The sequence below is a fragment of the Centroberyx affinis genome, unplaced genomic scaffold, assembly GCF_046629955.1.
Source record: "Centroberyx affinis isolate AG114_WGS23_722 - 3 ecotype Tasmania unplaced genomic scaffold, CSIRO-AGI_Caff_v1 ptg001547l_1, whole genome shotgun sequence".
Lineage (NCBI taxonomy): Eukaryota > Metazoa > Chordata > Actinopteri > Beryciformes > Berycidae > Centroberyx > Centroberyx affinis.
The window spans coordinates 35,301-55,295 of NW_027280002.1; positions in this window are offsets into that span (position 1 = coordinate 35,301).

Sequence of the window (19,995 nt, forward strand, 5' to 3'; positions counted from 1 at the left end):
CACTTTTAACATCTATATCTAGCACATACTTTACCTTTTGGATATTATGTTGTCTAGCATATAGTCAAACAGGCCTGGTGCATTTGATAGTGTTTTTCTCCATGGGGTTACCGGGGACAGAGAGAAGTGACTGGGTGTATCCACACTAATGCATCTCTGCTCACAGACAGACGACACACCTCCAGACCTATCCGTTCATTTGCCTCCAGAATCAAGATTCACGGCTCTATTCTCCGCTGCCCTGTTTGCCAGAGGTGCTCTGTTTTCCTCAGTGTTAAATGAATTAAATGGGCGGCATGCCAAAAGCACTGCTCACTCCACATTCTAGATATAGCAGTACGCCTGCTTCTTGGGTATGTACAGACAGAGGTTTTGAGGAACGTGTTGGCATATTGCTTGAGCTCGCGGCTGATTTAAAAAGTGATGGATTTTGGTTTCATAGCTCCACACCCTGACCTCTATTTTCAAAAGGTTGAGCAGTATTGGAATTATGATATTAATAGAAAAAAACTGTTAATATTGGGTTTAAGTTGGGATAACTCAAAACATTACCTTTAAATGACATTACGGATTCCACATTCAAGTGCACGAAAAAGTCGCTAAAGAATGTCAGTCTGACGAGCACAGCGGCTCTTCTAAATGAATAGGCAATAAGCCTTGTGCCTGAGAAACAGCGAGTACCAGACAGCCGAGCCTCGGCTCTGCATGACTGGCTCTGTCACCGGCAGCATACGGAGGCCCGGCGCTGGCCAGGTGGCTCTTACATCTGGCCCATTAGCTCTCAACCACTGCAATGACTCTCCACGCCACTGACAGCCTGTTGAAATAATATCATCAGGACCTGTAAGTGCTGAAGGCCGCCTTACCCACTGCCTGCTCAGAATATTGAGTCACAGCCACATTGTGCGTTTGCCCTGTCAACTCCGAGACCCGGCCCATTCCTGAATGGAATATCCTGCAAAGCTGTTAAGATTTTGCACTGAATCTAGTTCAGGTTTAATTTAAGCATGTTGACATGTTGAATTTGATGAAGTTAGATAGGTCAGATCAGTGTTCTGTGTCCTCTCACCAACGCAGAGGAATGATGGATGCAGAACGGCACTTGGGGTTTGTTCATATTTCTTTGTATCGCATTTAGCTAATGAAATGTCATTAGGGGTGGCTGCATCTTTTAACTCTCTCAGAAACCAAATAAACCCCACTCATAAAATGTTCTGTTAATGTTTTAAAAATGCACAACAGTTGTGTTTCTCTCCGACTAGAAGAATAAAAAGATTAACAATATGTATATTTTAGTATGGGTAATATAGAGTAAATTATTGAGTTTGTACCCAGCCTCTTCTACAAAGTTTGAACTACAATAACTTCAACAAATTTCTTAAGAACTTTTTTAATGAGAACAATAACTTCTTCAGGTTGTAACCAAATACATTTTGTTTAGCAATGCAAAAGTTCAGTACTGTTTTTAAGTCACAGATGTTGAGAATTACTATCTGAATTTAAACAATTTATGCTTCCTTATTTGTCTGGGACCTCAGCTGAGAATCTGCAGCCCGGTCTCTCTCCAGAGAGTTTCCACCTTTGTCAGGTCATGGTAGTTAACGCTAACAAAGGGGCCAGGTCTTTGGCCTTTACTTTCCAGTCTCCAGTCTTTTGACTCTCAGGGACAATCCCCCACCTCCAAAAGGTGTGCCTCTTGCCCCTGAGCACTGCACCAAATGACACATTCTATCCATCAAACACTGCACAGCAACATGCGAAGCAAAAAGTGCAGGGATGGCACATTTTTCATGCATATGATATTCAGGCTACAGCACATCCGCCTACGTTAACCCAGGAGAGAGCAAGAGGGGGAAGCTTTGAAGATGGATTACCAGATCACGTCATGAGAAAGAGGCTGCTATGAGCAAGCACCGATTTCAGCAAAGGCACTCGGAGCGAGTAGTATGTGTGAGGAGAGGAATACAGATGCTCATTTGGTTCGAAGTGTTTATTTTCTTGTCAACAGGAGAATACTGTATATCAACGCTGTCAAATTCCCAGTCCCCAAGCTAATGGCCACTATTCTTTCTCATAGATAATAATAAAAAAGATGACATGGTCTTAAACTTGAAATTATAGAAGCACTCACATATTCAGATAAGTGGTGATAAGAGGAATTTTTGCTTTCTCCTATTTGCCATTAGCTATCATTTTTCGTGCAACTATCTGGCATATTGCAAATCTTCAGCACTTCAGCACTGTGTTTGATGACTGTAATTCTATTAAGCAAAAATTAAATGTATAATTCAGGGTTGAACAGACTGCCCAATCCATTTTACAAAAGAGGACACCCACCAGTGAAAGAAGGCACGCAAGCGAAACAACTATTGCATCGCAAGTGGTGATCTGTTGATTGTTCCTCAATTTATCATTGCTGATACAGCAGTGAGAAAGAGAAGGTGGAGTTGAGTTGTTGCTCCTTCTCTATCTTTCTGTCCTGGCCGGTGGGGTTGGTGCAAAAAAAAAAAAGAAAAAAAAAGCACACTGCTTTTTTGTCCTTAAATGACAAGGGCTTGCTGATGAAGTTGCTCCTAAATAAAGAAAGACCAGGGTAATGAATGCCCGGGTCCCTCCTGCCAAAAACTGCATTACAGTGCTCCTAATGGTCTCCCTTGTCTGAATCATTCTATCTGCGCACCCACTCCCTGGCAAGAGTGAATTAAAAACACAGAGAGGAATTAAGGATAGAATTGGAGGAGAAAACGGGGGAGTCCGAGGGTGGCAACGAGGGAGGGCAGCCTCAACAAAACGGCACAGCAGATACATGAACCCATTCACAAACTGGGGGCAGGGGGGCGGCCATTATCATAAGCTCTTTGAAATGAACGGCAATCCATCACTCCCAAGGTGAGCAGCTCTCACTCAGCACTGCTTTTTCATCTCCGCTTCTCAAGGACAGTGGGAGAATGTATAAAGATGACGGTGACAGTATTATCACACAACTCCATAACGTTGCCAAAACTTAAAGATGACCAATGGAGTTTTTCAGCCACTAGTCAAAATATTGCTAGTGAGCAAAGTGGTTCCTCAAACAAAAACACATGTATCACGTGGTTTTCAAGCACGTTTTCAAAGGTGTACGAGCACGGAGGTGACGTAGTACACAATACTGTGTGGAGAGGGATGACTTTAGGGCCTGCACACCGTTCCAGCTTGTTTTTCCTCTCTGTTCACTCAGTAACCATGTCAGCAGAAAAAAAAGACTCAACTGAATTTGTGAGAGCAAAGAAACGAAAACCTGATTGTAGGGCTGGGCAATAATTCAATATTATCGTTTATCGTCTTTCAGTGGAATCATATCGTGATGATATGAAGATATTTTGATATCGTGACACACATTTCTGCTGTCTAAATTGATGATGACAAGCAAATTTTACTTTATATTCCTACCATACCTCATTTTATCAGAGTTTTTATTTGAAAATTTCAGTTTTGTTTGACATCACACACATCTGCCCTTTAGTTTTTGTGAAGCACTTTGTGTAACTGGTTTTAAAAAGGTGCTATATAAATAAAGCCTTACTTACTACTAGGGTTGCAAAATTCCGGAAATTTTCAAAGTTGGAAACTTTCCATGGGAATTAACGGGAATTTATGGGAATTAACGGGAATTTATGGGAATAAACGGGAATAAACCAGGAATTTACTAAATTGAAGGTATGCTCTTAATAGGGAACTTAAATATAGTTGGGGAAAATATATTTTAGCATAATCCTGACTAAAACAACCAGATATCATGCAAGTACAGTTGAATATCTATGCTATTCCTCAATCACATGCACACATAGCACACTGCTTACTGCAGGGCTATTGAGACCACGCCCCCTACATGCAACTCAACATTCATGTTTTTGTTCTTCAATGAAAGAATTGATTGTTCAATAAAATATTTAACACTTGATAAAGTTCTACTTACAAATAAATCTGTTTTAATTGTATTATTTTGGATAGATGTCTGCTTATAACAAAACAAATATTTATGCTTGGATATGATACCTTTCCATTAAATTACCCTCAATTCCCAGTTAATTCCCATAAATTCCCATAAATTCCCATAAATTCCCATAATTCCCATGGAAAGTTTCCAATTTGGAATATTTCCAAAATTACCCAGCTTAACTTCCCGTGGAAATTTACCGGAAACTTTCCGGAAATTTTGCGGAAATTTTCCACCCCTTTACAACCCTACTTACTACAGTTTATAGTACATCATTTATACAGGTACATGAAAAAAATGGTTACTGATCCTTCCATGTAAACATATCTTAGCTGGGAGGAGGCTCATATTCTGAATATTAATGTGCATGTAAACACACTCGTTGTGAGGAAGACAATACAAAAGCACCATGGACAATATATCCACAAGTAAAGCAAAGAATATTTCTTTGATCACATGTAGACACCATATTCACTTAACATATTTACTCAAACTCCGTGACAGAGAGACACACACAGCATTGAGATGTTAAATCTGTCACAGAATCCTTCAAACAAACAAAATGTAATATTACTAGCAATGCTATGGACAGTCAATGGCAATGTGTGCTTGTGTGAGTTTTCCTATACCTGCTGCTTTGAGTCTTCAGTTGTTGGGGGCGTGCGCTCTCAGTACTGTACTTTCTGAAAGGGTGAAAAGTTACAATAACATTACTTAATTCACTATTCTCCACACACAAAACTGACCAGACACAACAAGCAACCAAAACAGAAACATGTTGCATTCATTCCTCCTGTGAATATTGCTAAGACTATTGACATATGGCATTGGCTATTAGCTAACAAGAAGCTAACTAATTGAGTTAGCTAGCTTATTTAGTCTACAACCACTATAAAGGAGCTCGAATATAATTTTTTGATAAACTGCCTATGCATCTATTACATTGTCTACTGATTTTATTGAATGACACACAATGTGACACCATGACTACCTGTGTTAAACGGTAACTCATCAGCCAGAACGAGTCTGCTTCTGCGCAGCTTGTGCTCTGAAGTCGAAAGTCAGCAGGTGAGAAGGTTTTTTTTTCTTTTTTTCTGGGCAGTTGAGGATTGGGCGCAACCACTTTTCCAAGAACGGGGGGAGGCCTTTGTTCTGTAAAAGTGGGGGGTGGGGAAATTACTTAAAAAAAAAATTATACATTTAAAAAAAAAAAAAAAATCCATTCATAAAGGACATTTTAGGACTGACAGGTCAAATGCTGCCCCAGTATTACTCAGTGTGTACAACAGAGAAATGGAAGCGTACTACACTATTCCGGCCCCAAGAGCAGCAATGCGCAACAGCCCAATACCGCCTTGGCTAATAGGGTAATATGTTATATGCCTAGTAGCCTACACTTTTCCTGCCCAGAGAGAAGCATTATCTCATATACAGTAAGGTCATACTGTAGCACAATACATGCACAATACTACATTACTGCCCCAAGAGCAGCAGTAGTCTATATACAATTGTGTACAACAGAGTAATACTAGGGTGGCATGATATATGTATATAGAACACTATTCCTGCCCCAAGAGCAGCATTACCAGCATTTCTCTATACAATGGCCTGATGCAAGAGTACCATGATAAATGCATATAGTACACCATTGCTGCCCCAAGAGCAGCATTATTCTGTACACAGTACACCAGAGAACACTACTCCTGACCCAAGAGCAGCATTACTCTGTTTACAATAGACTGATACTAGGGCATGTGCCTGCAGTACAATATTCCTACCCCAAGAGCAGCAATGCCCAACAGGCTAATACTAGTGTAACATGTACTCATGTTAATATAAGCTGTTGATATGTCGATATGTCTCTGCACCAATGCCACCAAGACAAGAAATGTACTGTGTTTGGTGATTATAAAGGAATTGTGATGGCGATTATTTCTCTGTGTCTATCTGGGAGTCACATGTTGTGCAGACAAGGCTGCACATTCTCAGCTGAGGTCCCAGACAAATAAGGAAGCATAAATTGTTGAAATTCAGATACTAATTCTCAACTGCTACACCTGTTACGCACATGTGTAGGGCTTTAATAGCCAGTAGATCAGGGTTCTCAAACATTTCCATGCCACGGACCCATAAATAGGCATAGTAGCTAGGGCCATAGTAGGGCCACAGACTCCCATTTGATGAGATTGGAAGATAGTCATCTTTATACATCCCGTAATTGGGATAATTTCTAGTGAATGAAATAATAGGAAAATTAAATTATTCTTATGAAACTATTCTTCATTTTGTTGGGACCCCCTGGAACCCCTGCAGGGACCCCTGGAAGTCCCTGGACCCCACTTTGAGGACCACTGCAGTAGATGACCACAGGTGGCCCAAGAGCAGCATTGTATACCATGAATACAATAGACTTATACAAGGGTAGCATGAAAAAATCATACAGTACACTATTCCTGCTTCAAGAGCAGCATTGCCCAATAGGTTAATATGTCTGCAATACACTAATCCCACCCCAAGAGCAGCATTATTCAGTGTACAACAGAGTAATAGTAGAGTGGCATGACACTGTATGTACTGTATACAGTACACTATTCCTGCCCTATAACCTATGCCTGCAGTAAAGTTGTCCTGCCCCGAGAGCACCATGACACTGTTTATAGTAGGCATCATAAATGCCTATAGCACATTATTTCTGCCCTAAGAGCAGCTTTACTATGTATATAGTACACTGAAACAAGGGTAATATGATACATGCCTACATTACAATATTCCTGACCCAAGAATAGCAGTACTATACAATTTGCAAGATATATGCCCATTAGCAACTCTACAGTACACTGAGCAATAAACTCAAATTATTTACTCCCAAACTAGACTAAGGCTACCAAGCATGTTAATTAAAACTAAAACATTTTTTTCCTCACTTATTCTAGACAAATAAGTCAGTAAAGTATGTAAGCGAGCAGATATAATTAAATGTGTTAAGTTAAAAATGAAATCCTTAAAATGTTAGCTTACATTAGCAGTGCTAACACTAGGCTACTGCTCACTATTGGGTTGACTGCTAGCTAATGTTTGCTAAATTAAGGCTCCCTCACTTGGCAGAATAAGCTACTGTTCAGTGTTAGCTACTACTAAACTCACTAAGCCAGATAAAATATTTTAAAATAGTAATTGTAATCATAAAAAGTCACCTTTGTAAGAAGTGCGTTCCTGCCTTGACATGGACAGCACCACTAACGTGACATTCCCTCCTTTTTTTCAAATGGCTGGTACTGTGTAAGCGGCCAGTTCCTTGGCAGTTTTAGACTTCAGTTTTTTATTGTGATGGTGATTGTCCTTATATATGTAGCAGTAGAAATAATAGTGAAGACTGTTGTGGATTCACTCTGTTATCAGCCTCAATATCTCCAGATGTGCTTCGAAAGCCCAGAGTGAGGCCTGCAGTTCACAGCTGAAACCTATTAGCACCTGATTGGGAGTCTCAGCTTCCCCTCATTCAGTATTAGTCTTTCCCTGTACCAAGCCTATCACCAAAAATGCTCACATTATGTGCATTGGAAGCAGGACCAAAGGGGCATGCCACTTGACATCCATGAGGTGACATGTTAAATTTGATTTCACCACATAATTTGTTCAGCAGCAGAACAGCGAGGCCCTAAACAGCAAATAATATACAGGAGACCACAGGGGATAGACTTAAGATTTGGCTAAATCCTTCTCTCAAATGTCACCAGAACTGGGTATTTTAAAGCAGTTTTTCAAGTGGTCAAAATATCTGCACACCTTCAAAAAAACTTCACTGCAGGTGCAAAGGGGGCTAAGCAAACTCACAAAGTGAAAAAAGAAACCTGATAAGATTTTTTTGTTGGCTTTTATTGATGATATTTTCTGTATTTTCCATATATCTGAAGCTGAACTGACACTCTCCACAGAGTATCTCAGTTCAAGAGACCCAAACCTCATATTTGGTTTTGAAATTGATTTCAATAAAGCACATTTTCTGGCTATGGGTCAGTAGAGAGGGAAGTGGACTAACCACTACTATATACACAAAAGAAACTGAGAGGAATACCCTACTAAGGGCTGACTGTTTTCACCCCATGCCCTTAAAGAAGGGACTCCTATACAAGCCAGTTTATGTGGCCTTACCTTATCTGGCAGACAGTGGAAGAGTTTGACAGAAAAGCTGTAGAACTGAAAGAAAAATTCTTGAGTCGGGGACACTCTTCTGCCTGGGTTGATAATGCCTGTACACAGGCTTGTAGCAAATCTCGTTGTAGTTTTTTTTATACAGAAGAACACAACAACAACAAAAAAAACAACACACTTACTTTCATATGTACTTACTACAAAATACACAATATACTCAACAACATACTCAACAACACAAATGTTATCATCATCAAAAATCATTGCCATTTTTATCCTCCGACCCATCTCTGAAAGGTGGATTTAAAGAATTACCTGTTTGTCTTTAGGAAAGGGAAAAATAATTGACTGTGTGATTCATGCAAACTTGGTATCAGTATCTGCAGGAATGCCTAGGATTATCCAGTTGCTGTCCATTTTAATGATCTAAAAACTTTCCCCTTTTTGAGTTTGTTGAAACAATGTGAAGCCTATTGGGTATTCACACTCAAAACAAACCAAAGGGTATGAATGATGAACTTCACTTAATGTAATGCTGTAGCCCCTTTGTATTACTCGTGCTGTTGTAGTTTGTGTATTTGTTGACCAATATTAATGATTCTAAAGATGATGCTCTGATTGGTTAATTGATTGTGTTACACCTGTGTGGGATTCAACTGGGTCTTTATTTATACCATATTCTATACTCTGATGATTATTAATGTAGCGATACCAGTGAGACCTTTGGAGAAAGCCCAACCTCTCTGTTGCTTTCTCGAATCAACACAACATGGCCTATCACAACAAATGGCCATAAAGGTGTCTGGTTGATACAAACCACAACTTCAAAAGTGGCATCTGCCAGCAGGAGATGTCACCCTAAAAGCTTTTGGGGAATTAACGACAGGATACTGCGAGGAGGTTTTCAACTTTCTCACACATTCCAGAGTTAATGACCTTTATCTTCCAGCCATCGGGAGAAGAAGGACCCAAGGACTCAGGAGCCCTAATGAACAATACATTCACACATTCATACCTTCCACACCTACGAAGATAGGGGATCATCCTCCCTTATCTTTATTGGAGCACCAGACGGTCTGATCAATCGAAAGGGACATTCACCGTTGGGTGAGAACGGGTATACATACCAATGTGTCAAAATGAAGGAACAACAGACTGCTGTTGACACTTATCAGAGTCTCATCACTACCCCTCTCTGGAACAGGACTGTCATAAATCTTTTCCCTCTCTCTGCTCTCTCTTCTGAACTTACTCTCAACCCTATACTTCTTCAAATGTTTTCCTATAAGTGTATCATGTATCTTGAAGTATAGGCTAAATGTGCCAACTATATATGTTAAAGCCGTTTAATTTGTGGTGGATTGCATGCACCCACAATGTTAGCTGTTGTAAGGAAATGATTACAATTATTTTACGCTCCCTTTCTTTTTGCATGATACCACACTGTCACCTTGTGGTCATTTATAACTAGGACAGGTCAGTATAATGTTGACCAAGTTTAATGGTATTAAATAGTTAAATTGTTTTTCACATTAGTCACATAGTTAGAAACACAAGTTACATATATGAGTTAACTTGGTAAAGATTGTCTAGTTATAGATTAGGCCATGAAGATTTATGTGAGGGCCTTATATTGATATGCTAGCCATATAATTTAGAATGTAAGTTCCCAGGTTTTTATTATTTCGATCAATTGACAACAGTAATTGGTGGAGATGTAAAATACCTGCGTATTACTTTAGGAAGAAATCTTAATTAAGACCACTTTTGTAAGGGATCTCAAAATAAAATAGACTAGAGGAAAAATTCCTCTTACATCCATTTTCCCCCCCTCTCCCTATTCGGGGTGGAACCATCTCAAACAAAGAAATTAATTAGTAAACAAGGCGTAACAGAAAAAAGAGCGCGAAGCGTGATTTGCATGGCGAACCACGCCTGGAAATTCAAAGATCTATAAAACTCTCTGATCTGGCCTTGTTCGTAGTTCAACGTTCAGAGTTCAACGTTCAGTTCAACGTTCGTGTTCAACGTTCGTTCAAGATTCCGCCCTCACCAAGAAACCTGCCGAAACCAAGATCAACAATTTTAGCTGCAACTCGCCTTTAGCGAAACTTAGAGTTTGAGCCTGGAGTTAGAGACGTCTTCTCCAGATAAACTTAAGAATCGCTTGCAAGAAGTTTGAACCTCGCGTCTAATAGTCAAGAAGTTATCAACGCCCGGCCAAGCGAAGATTGCTTTTGAAGCTATTTAGGAACGAGATTATTTAGACTTTACAACAGTTAGAAGAGCTCGAACCTTCAACTCCATCCAGCAGCCAACACTGGTGCAACACCGCCACAGTGTTCTACATCCCCGGGCCTGACGACTACAGCTTTGACGAGCCGGTAGCGCTGCTTGCCCCGACGTGACGATAGTACCAGAGACCAGCTGTTCCATCCAGCGTCTGCCGTTGCCAGGTAACCGGCCTCGCCGAGTCCGTCTCTCCGAGCTCAGCGGGACCAGACAACCCGACCGGCAAGACCTCCAACTGAACAAGTAGGCTCTGACTATCCACGTCTTTACTGCTGAGAGTTGATGCAAAAGCTTAGATTCAACTTAAATAGATAAAGAAAGTTAGGCTTTATAGTTTAGGTGTCCCGTAGCTTTCCGCCTCGTTACTCTGCTTAATTGATCCATACATCTCTCCGTTTACTGCTGCCAATTCTTATTCCCACATTTCATTATCATTTTCCTTTCATCCTTATTCTGTTTCATTACATTCCATGTCTATTTTGGTCTATAGTTTCCGTATTTCATGCTGGTGATCAATATCAGTGACTTATATTGCTTATTTCATTGGATATGGTTGTACTTGGATCGTTGAATAAATATTCCCATCTATTGCAGAGAAGTTGTCATGTGTTTCCTTACCTGCAGAGAAAAGTAATCCCTGAACTGGAAAGATCTCATGATCTTTAGATTGATGACTGATTAGTATGAGTAAAGGTCCTTCATTTACGAAGGTGGTGCCCCTACGAGTGTAATTTGATCTCTTGATCAGAATATTAATATTTATATGCCTTTACCAAATTATAAGTTCGATATTTTCGACTCAACACGCTACATTAAACGCAGTATACTGCAAAGCTGTTCTTAAAAAAACCTCCTGTGGGAACAGACCCCCAGATGCCCCTAGCAGCTAATGTGTTCCTCATTTTCACTTGATAAAGGTGGCAGCCCTACTTATAGGTCTATATTTAGAGTAGAAATGTAGATGTCTGCTATTGTAGTAGATTGTAGATTTCAAAGATTTGGATGACAATTCTGTCCTCATTCTCAGAAAGCACTTGGTTTAATCAGGCCTTGGTGTTGGGCATGATCTTGGCATGAGGTGGATCCTTTCTGGGTGTGAAGTTGTCATCATCCTGCTCATTTTGCTGATAGTAAATGTAATGGCCTGACCTCAAATTTGAATATTAGCGTAGGGCAGTGTAAAACATTGAAAGATCAATAAGTGAAGCCACTCTCTAACACCCATTCAGCATAGAGCACTGCATGCAACAGTCCTTCTCTCTAATCTTGTGTCAGAGTCAGGCGCCCCCCAAAAAAAGCAGCTTGAAGCTTGTACATCTCATTCCCAACAGAACATAGCTAATCAAGTTTGCTCTGCGTGTTTGTTTCTAGTTTGTTTTGCCAAAACAATGGGGCAGCAGGGTGTCATGATGATTAAGGAGACCGCCCTTCAACTGGAGGACACTGTGTTCAGGCTTCCATGTCGGGAAGCATCTGCCCTGCTGGAGTGTCCCTGAGCAAGACACCGACTCCCTACCAGCTCCGGGGGTGCTGCTCTCCTGCCCCCTGTGGAGAATTTCCAGCACCGTCTCACAAAAATCACCACAAAAGGATTATTTATGTGACAATACCAAGAACTTGACACTGAAAAGGTTGGCTAATGGTTGAGTTTAGGCAAGTAAAACATCTTTGATTAAGGCTAGGCAACTAAAACATCTTTGGTTAAAAATGGGGTAAGGTTTTGGACATGGTTTGACTACAAAGTAGAGAACTTCTTGGCATGGGTTGGGAATTGAAGCCGGGTTGTCAGCGTTGAGACTAAATGTATGTGCCCCCATCCACCATCATTTACATACCTTGCTTTCCACTGCATTATTTCTATGCCAATGTCATGTCTCCTTCACATAATCATCCTTCCATGGTGGGAAAACACATTTCTCTCACTATTCATGCACATGAGCGCATTATTTGCATCGTGACCGTGAGAGCACGCTGAGGATTCTCCTACAGGGATCAAGCGAGTATCACATTTTTTGTTTTTTATTATTAAAGTCCAAGTCCACCGTTGGCAGCGTTGTCTTAAAAATTCCAAGCGGAGACGTTGAGACTAGAAATAATGTGATGGGGATGAAAAATCAGGTTGATGTGACAGGGAAAAGAGTGATGGTGGGTTGTTAATTCATAATCACCCTGAATTAATGATTGAGTGAGACTGAGAGGCACGGGGCATATGGAAAAGAGAGGGCTGCAGATGCTCCCCAGTGCCAGGGGGCTTCTAGGAATGGGAGCAACTCAGTGCCTTGTCACACACAAACACGCCTGTATGCATGCCCATAAGCATGAGCACACATACACACATTCACACACACAAACTGTCCAACATGAAACCCTCTCTAACAAGGAAATGGTTCCAGTTTTGATCGGCATTCAGACCGCAGCAGACAATATTTTTCACCTTAAATTCTAGCGGTTAGGATGCTGACAGCCTCAGGGAACTTAAATAATGAAAAAGAGATATTTACTTTTCCCTGGACAGTAAATTGCAAAGGGATCCTTGAAATAAGTTCCTTTCCTTTCCTTTCCTTTCCTTTCCTTTCCTTTCCTTTCCTTTCCTTTCCTCTCCTTTCCTTTCCTTTGTCTTGACATTGCTGATCATATCAATTCAATTAATAAAAGAAAACGCCACTTTTATTGTCGGACAGATTTTTTTCCAGATTTGCATCGAGTGTTATCTTAAGGTTTCTACCTGAGTGCTCCACCGCTCACTCCGTATCAGTTAACTGAATCACAGAATGGTAAACAGACACCACAGTATAGAAAAGCAACTGAAATGAAAACCGCTTCCTCAGAGAACCCTCTACCCCTCAAGCAAAAGCAGAGGGTTTCTTTTTCTTTGACCAGAAGGATTATCTGGACAAGCCACAAAGAAATCTCTGTGGATTCATTTCTTGGACTGAGAATATTGGACATCCTATCTTCTGACATACAATATTGCCAAGGGATGCTGGAATAAGTGTCCAGACAGTGGCAATATGAACAGCGTCTAACCGTCTGCTATCAATATGTACAGCTGGCATGAAAAAAAAGGAGAAGAAAAAACCTTTATCCCTTGACAATAAAGCTGGGAATGGATGCCTTGCTGGCATTTTGTGAAAATAAAAGATTGCAACCCCAGGAAACTGCAAGCTTTCTTTCTTTTTTTTTTTTTTTATTATTCATGGCCATAGAATCAGGTATGGATTGGGAGTTGGGAATGACTTCTGGCTGTTTCTACCGCTTTCTTTTTCCACTTGCCTTGTTCTCTAGCATCAAAGCTTGGACATATCATCAGTGTAATCTTCAATTATGTATTATCACTGGAAAAAATGGTAAGAAAATAGTTGATGTTCAAAGCAGCATTCTTGGAAGGATAGGTACCTTACCTCTGGCAAACAGTGGTTCTTTGAATGAAGGTCTCCCTGGGCAGCTACCCAAGGAAGGCACTGGAGCACACAGATAGTTTCAATCTTTTTATTCGGTGCAAGGAGTAGTTTTTCGACGTGACTGCGTCAAGCCAAGCGCTTCTTTGGCTTCAGGACAGGGGCAACCACCTTTGGCACTATATAAAATATCCTTTTAAGGTGTCACATAGTAACTATGGTAACATAACACTGCACAGCACCATCTTAAATCCCAATGAAAATCAGGAGAGACTAGGTTTATGAATTCAAAGCTTTATTGAATCAAACATTGATCAAAACTTTGGCGTAGACTCCATTGGGCCAAAGGTCAGGATACATCTCTGCACTGGGTATCCCTTTTGGATACCCAGCATGAGTAATGCTCACCTCAGTCAGGTCAGAGATCAGTTGACATGTCGTGCACTGGGTGCCATCTGCTTTTTCTCTGCGATACGTATATTCCTTCTTGGAGTGATTATGGCTGCATCGGTGGTTGGATCTTGGCTCTCTTGGATGTCTGGCCCATTCACCAAGGAACATTCATCATCTGAGTCGGGTATGATAAGTGCCAATAGGCTACAACATAAAATAAACCACAACTTCATAGAGGAAAGAAAAATCAGCATCAGCATCTGCAATGACAGCGAGGTATGGAGAGTGCATTGATTTGTGATTAGTTACCACGTCAGTGTGAGAGAAGTTGTGGACATGCTTAAGCATAGTTGGATGATGCAAACCAAAGGCATGCTGCCTTCTTGAAATTGAAACTGATTGGATAATAGAGGGTAGAGGGAGAAGTTGTGAATGAAGTAGAACCAAAGAGGCGTAGCCTCAACTGATTAGGCGGCAGTTGTGAATGAAAGAGTCAAAGGGATAGATTTGTGAATGAAGTAGTCTTCCTAATTGAACTTGCACTAAGCTTTATTTAGCTGCTATTGAGACAGAATAATTGAGACTCAACAGTGTGAATTCATGCCCAGTTTGAGCCCATGGTTATCGGTAGACATCAGTTGTAGTGACAGATGCTTTGGGCACTTCACCACCTTATCCTGCAATGTTTTTTGGCCTCACTGATGTTTGAAGAGCCACAGCACTGATAGAGCAAACACTAGTCCTCAGTGGAACCATTCCAGATTATCAAGAGCAATTCATGATACTGTATGGAGCTGTTACAATACCATGAAGAACCATTTGTGAATTACCGAACCACAGTTCTTCCAGCGTGTCTACCTTTGCTGACAGGCTGGATTGGTGAGCATTGGTTAAATACGCTCAGCCTGCTGGATTATCGATGAAGCAGTTTTGTGTTAAGAGCAGCAAGGTTGCTATAGTAGCTATGCAACCAGCAAAGAAGATATGGAACAGAGTTTTCTTTTTACTCTTTAGTTCAGAGTTTTGAATGGATTATTCTCCGTTTTCTGTTATTATGTTCCCAAGTTACGGACTAGGGCAGTAAAGACTCCAGGATCTTTTACTTTTTAATATTATTTTTCGATTTCCTTTTAGATCTACGCTCCTACGTTTGTTTTATTACTGGATTTTACAAGATTTTTTTGTGGACCTCTGTGACTTTTGTGGATTTTATTGGAAACTTGTGGATCTCTGGTTTATATTTGGATTTTCTTACTTTTTGTTTTTTAACCAGCTCCACTCATGGTTTCACCACCCCACTGCTCTGGTTGCAGCTACCTGTCAAAGAGGGTTGTCTTACTGACCCGGGAGCTCAGTGCACTAAAGAGGCAGCTGGCCAATGATGATGCAGGGACAGCGAACACCTATGATACCACTATACGCTGGAATGCCGCTACCCTTGACAGCTGCTCCACTCCCTGTATGCGCACCCCCTGGACAGAGGTGGTGGTTATCGGCAGGTTGGGGGGAGTTAGCTGCCAGGCTGCTGTTCCCATTGTCCCACCACTTTCAATTACAAACCACTGTCTGGTCCTGGAGGACCTGGACGGAGACCAAGAAGTTAACTGAGGTGCTCAACAGCAACCCCATGGCCAACTCAGGTGGCACCAAATAACCACACCGAGACGCCTGAAACTGCGGGTCTTGGTCTTCTTCCAAACAAACTCAAGTGTGGTTGGTTAGGAGTGAGAACATAATCCGACAATAACAGGAAACAATACCAAAGCAAGGTTTTATGGGAATAAGGAGACAGATGTTGACATCTGATAGCCAGCAGTTCCTCATGCTTGGAAAGTCTGGCATAACAAAATGAACAAAGGACAAACTGCAGTCTGGACTGATGCTCATATTGAAGTAAGTATTTTTACCTGCTATGAAGACCAGAGCAGGTAAATTACAACAAAGAGCACAGACAAGTCCATCATGTTTATTTAAAGGTACAGGGACTGCAATCAGATTTGTTTTGACTTCTCCAAAGTCCCTAACCTGGCTGGATGACAGGTTACCAAAACTCTGTCCAATAAAACAGCTACTTATGAGTCCATGTGACTTTTGTTTACAAGCCCTGATTTGCTTGTAATTGAGCAGTGCAAACCTAAATAAAACAAATACAAAAATGCAAAGCTTTCCACAACGGTTTGGACCAAAGGAAATAAACTGTAGGTGCGACTGCACCCTTAAAGTACTCAAACCTCAATCTTTATTTCTAAATAAAAAAAAAAAAGCCTCCAAACAAAGGGACAAAATAGACACCAGTTAAGAAAAATATATTTCTGACAGTTGCTGCTATGTAGCTAACAATATATTATGATAGCAGATATATCTAAAGGTAAATTCTTATGGCCTATTCACCATCCTTTGACCTGCTCAAAAACATTTTATACTTGTCATTTCCATGAGCAATCAGTCTGTCCAATCAGTCTGTCATGAGCAATCAGTCTGTCCAATACACTGGCACCACAATCTTACAGCTTCAAGGTGTAAATTTTTTTTTTTTTTTTTTTACATTAAAATGCCAATAAATAAATAGGATGTATTGTAGATTATCAGTCTGTGTCTGTCTGTCGGTGAACCTACAGTATGTGTACATGATTAATCCCCCCCATTTGCCTGAGGTACTTGGGGTGTATGCCAAGTATCAATTCAATATCGAAATGGGAAAATCTACACAAAGGACACTTATCAAAGCCCCACACTGCATCTTTTAGTAGCTAAAGTTTTGTACAGTACTTGTAGTTGAATGGTGCTCATAGAAAAGTCCACACTTGTTTTGTTTCATATATAAAATGCTATGGTAGGGGTACATTGATAATTCTTCCCATTTATATTTAATTCCATATGGTATACCAAAAATATTTTTTGTTTTTATCATTGCTCATTGTACTACAAAGAGTGACCCCGAGAAATGTTAGCACCCTCGGTCAAGATTAACCAAAAAGGTAGAAAAAAAGGAAAAATAAACAACATAAATATTGACCTGTAATTTTAGCACAGAAAACTTCAGAAATTACATTCATTCATGCCTCACTGCTTGTGTTACTTCTTTTATTGTTTCTTCTCTCTTTTTGCTCATCTTCATCCAGAGAGACAATAATCTTTTGAGGGCACTGTATTTATTTTGAGGCAACAATAATAGCTGGCTCTTGGGGAATTCACATTATATTAAAAACAGAGACACTCACATCACTAGATAAGCACCATCATTCATGAGCCAAGTCTACAGCTTGGTCTTAGTTGGGAAAACCACTTAAACCACAGCAGGCTGTGGGGATGACAACAAATAAGACTTTCTCAATCTGGGAAGTATTTGTATTTGGATTCTTTCATAGATCCCTTGTATTAGTGAAGGGATATTATTAAATTTCCTTAAAGAGACATTTACTAAAATCCAAATCCAAATCCATATGACTATTCTTTGAACTTAAGTGCATGATCCTGTGAGCATGGGGCATTCTGTCAATCTAGCTTTCATTTATCAACACTGAGGGAGTTTCAAGAGGATATAGGTGAAAAAATAGGTGATCAAGGGGACCAGTCTGTGATTTTAGTCTCCTTGGACAAACACTGAACGATTTTTTGGAAATATCAGCCTGGATCTCAAATGGAGACAAAACATTCCTCTGAAGTGACACGCTTGCTTGCATTTCCCCGATGCATCATGTACTTCCTTTACAGTAAAGCAGAGGGTTGTGGGAGTTTGGGACCACAGATGTCGTCCCTCTCGTTGGATCAGATGCCAGAGATAACTGTGAACCTCTTGACACACACACGGATAAACACATGCACATCATATAGCCTGCAGTATGGAACGCAGATTGCGTGCAGATGCTATGTGATGGAAACTCACCATCCTAAAGCCGTACACAGCAGAAAGCGTGGGATAGTTTGTCAAAAGCAGGGGAAATATTGAGGATGTGCCCATAAAAACTAAACGAGGGGAAATTAAAACATGATTGAATGAGTTTTCAGCTGTATGGGACCCACAAAAAAGTTTCTAGGGTCATATAAGTTTGTAATGATATAGTATTTATGAACAATAAAAACGTTAGGGGAGCAGCATTTTAAAACAATGTTCTGCTACAGAAAAACAACATTTGCTAACAGTACTTCAAGGAATTAGCATTCATTTTTGAAATAGTTGCAAAAGTTGTGACCTAATTTAAAAACAAAAACTGTTAAAAAAAAAAAAGTCAGTGAGAAACAGAGCACATTAATACTTATGAATATGTAGATAGGTAAATCAAGTACGTGTATTACTCATTTTCCTTTCACAGGTATAGCAGGTAAGTATATTAATCATTTTCTTTTCATAGGTAAATTAAATAAGAATGTTACTTATTTTCTTTTCATAGGTAAATCAGGTAAGTATATTGTCTCTGCTCATTTCACAGATCAAGCTGTAGCCATGAGTAAAAAATGTGAATTACTATATTATTATCATATTTTGTCTGATTCAGGATCATATTTGCTTATACCTCTTGACCTGTTTGACTCATATGACATATCTAAAATATGAATTCACACATTTTAATTAATAAATAGCTTTATAGGCTGTTTTCTAACAAAATGTTGAATTTAGTGTAAACATTTTACGCATATTATATTGAAATATGTCAGAGCGACTTAAAATGCACCGATTTGGAGTAATGACTCTTATTACTACTGATAATACTATAACTACTACAATTACTACTAGTGCTACCACTACTGCTAATGCTACTTCTGCTGCTACTACCACTACTCACAATAATAATAATCATTTCATTGTAGCTGCAGCTATCATAGCAGCTGACAAGATTCAAGATGTGTTGCTATTTGTCTCAATTTTTGAAGCAGCCCATTGACGCCACTCATCCCCGCTCATCATCACTGAAGTGTGCACATCCGCCTCCGCTGTGGAAAAGGGAAATATCAAAACGCACTGAAGTGTTCCTTCGGAGAGAGGAAAACCCACAAGAGGTATGAGTCCGCGGCCGCACCTCGGCGGTCGTTTGGCGTGTTTTTTGCCGCTATCCCCGCTCGCCTCCGAACACAGATGGAGATTCATCTGTTGCCCGTTCCCTCTTGACTCGTTTTCCCTTCCTATCCTCTGCCTCTCTCTCTCTCTGTCTTTCTCAAGAGCCTGTCTGCCAGCAGAGGCCCTGTACCTCACCGTGCGCTTATCAGACAGTTTATCCTTTTCCTGTGGGCGCCGTCCTCCATCTGTGGCTGTGACAGCCAATCGCCACGCCGAGGGTCCATTCCAAGCCGTGATTTAGACACCCGGCCTTGCCAGCGCTGCTCTATCACCCCCCCCCCCCCCCATCACCCCCCTCCCTCATGTGGATTTTTCACACACAACGCACTCGGTCACACATGCAAACAGTGACAGTACATGCACATGTACACACTTAAACACACACACGTTCAACACACGTTCCTTCTCATCCTTGCATTCTCCCATACCCTTACACATGCAAACAGTGACACAGTATACTAACTAAAACGTCAATAGCTCTCAGGACATCCTGGACCAGATAGGGTAAATGAATATACTATAGAAAGTGCAAAGTGGTGGCATGATGGGAAGGGACTAATAAATAGGCCCTGTGTTTCCATCCCTCAGTGCTCAGCCCCTTCTCCTTAATAGCTCGGCTACGGTCATATTGCTCAGCACTCGCAAACATCCTCAAGAGGTAGCTTCGTTAATATTTTACTCGGTAGAGATAGTAAATAACAAGCAAGGCATTCCCAGAGACGAAG